Source organism: Clupea harengus, chromosome 12 (genome assembly GCF_900700415.2).
Source record: "Clupea harengus chromosome 12, Ch_v2.0.2, whole genome shotgun sequence".
Classification (NCBI taxonomy): domain Eukaryota; kingdom Metazoa; phylum Chordata; class Actinopteri; order Clupeiformes; family Clupeidae; genus Clupea; species Clupea harengus.
The window spans coordinates 14,265,602-14,267,660 of record NC_045163.1 but is presented as its reverse complement, the minus strand read 5'-3'; the positions used below and the strand labels follow the sequence as shown (position 1 = coordinate 14,267,660).

Below are 2,059 nucleotides of genomic sequence, written 5' to 3'. Positions count from 1 at the left end.
CGAGGCTAATAGGCCATCTGCGGACGGCACGCAAGACCTCAATTTGACTGCACTTCCTGCAGTGCGTCCTCTCACAGCCATTACGCAACCTTGCCATGACAGGAAGGTCACTCTACAATCACAGAAACACCCCACCTCTAATGACCACTGGCCCTGGCCAGCTTTTGCTGGGCACTCTTGTCTGGGCGCACCTCGTCTCCTAGTGCCATTGAACCCAACAGTGTGTCTGTTTGTTGGATTATTTCGGGGAGGATGAGGCTGTGGATTTGCCGTCTGTCACCAAGGCCGCCCCATTTTTTATTGAAATTCCTCCCGACAGCCTCCCTCTAAAGTGGCCACTTTAATTTGACCCTGGTCTTTATAATGGACACCCCCAGCCCCCCCTCCCCAAACACACACAAACCCCCTTTTCACTATTTGCAGTCAATGATGGACTCAACTGGGTTTGTGTCTGCAGCAGTACATGTATGTTTGTGTGTGTGTGTGTAGGCAATTGTGTGTATAGAGCCTCAGAACTGTGAGGTTGAGCTAAACTAGGGCAGGCATCCCAGAATACTGATCTAATTACATAGAAAGATAGACAGAGAGAAAGAGAGAGAGGGGGAGAAAGAGAGAGAGAGGGGGAGAAAGAGAGAGTGTCCGCCACTCCATCCAGTAGAAAGGCCTTGGCATTGCACCATTGCCATTTCCTTTGCCAATGAGTTGAAGATATGCAAACGCAAGTGTATTAAGGCCATGTCAGTCAGCACACTGTGTACTTAATCAAATACCGGTGTGTCTTCAAAGCCAGGAACTCATCCCCGCGTTTCTCTGGGGATCACGGATGCCGGTTTGATGTGGCACGCTCCGTTTTGCATAGACCGCCTCACACTTCAGAGGCGCTGGCCCCGGAGCTGTTGTCTGAAGATCGGGCTTATTGTGAGAACCGATTAGGCGATCCATTGAGACTGTTTACTCAGAGTTGCCAGTCTGACCATGGCGCGTTAAATGAGACATCGGTCACCTTTGGCGGATCAACAGAGCTAACCGCACAGCACTTACACAAACAGCGTGACCTTCAGTAGCAATTCTGCACTTCATTTGCATAGATGGACACGCACGCGTGCGCACACACACACACACACACACACACAAACACACACTTAATCTGTTTATGTTGCAGTCAAATTGGGGAACACTATGAGATGAGACACTATCTATGGTATCTATGTTATAGTTTAAAAGTAGAAAAACCTATAACATGACGAAACATACTCTGTGACATTTTTTTCAAGGATTTAATAATTTACTAAAAAAGAGTGTAAAAGATACAGATCTCTACCCCAAGTTAGATCTGATTGATATTCAAAATGATGGCAGATGTAACAAATTTTGCAAAGTTTGCACATTTCTGCTCTGAAGTGTACAATTATTGGCAATACTCTCTCTTGGCTGGATCTGAATGATGCTGATATAATATTTGTATGTGTGTAGATATGTAAAAAAGCACACAGCAAAAAAATACTTCATAGGAATCACACAGAATAAAATCAAATCAAACTGGAATGAAATATACAGCTTTTAGAATTATTAAAATAAAATAAAAAAGAATGCTGAAAAGTGTATCTACAGACATGCAAGAAATTGTACAAATGACCAGATTGCATCGGTTGAGGCGACAGAAAAGAAGCAAACACCAAAACAAACAAACAAACAAAACAGGCCATAACTGATGATTTGCTCGACATCTTTTATGAACAACCTCTGAAAATAATGCATATTAGTTAAATATACAATACTTTTAATGCGCAAATACACACAATTCTTTAAAATCTATTGCCTATTTCAAGTTCATTTTGCAGGAGAAGACAAATACTTCATAAATATATCTTCCCTGCTTGGTTTAGTTCTTTAACTTAACTCATTAAATAAAAATGGTTAAACATTTTGTATTCAGAACAATAAAATGGAAACACAAAAAATTAAAAGCATAGAGCCAACTGAAATGCATTGCCTTTGATAAAATATTTATACTGTATTTGCCTCTTAAGAAGTCTCTATGTAAACCACCACTTTCATC

General features: G+C 41.4%; 1 protein-coding gene across 3 annotated transcripts in view; it reads right to left on the bottom strand.

Moving 5' to 3' along the window:
• Positions 1-1,263: 1,263 nt before the first annotated feature.
• The window catches only part of LOC105889908 (mediator complex subunit 13L), a 93,341-nt gene continuing 92,545 nt past the window's right edge, over positions 1,264-2,059 (bottom strand). For all 3 annotated transcript variants that reach the window (XM_031578305.2, XM_012815845.2, XM_031578306.1), the window contains one exon: positions 1,264-2,059. This exon is cut by the window's right edge and continues 1,256 nt beyond it. The gene's annotated coding sequence lies outside the window, so the exon portion shown is untranslated.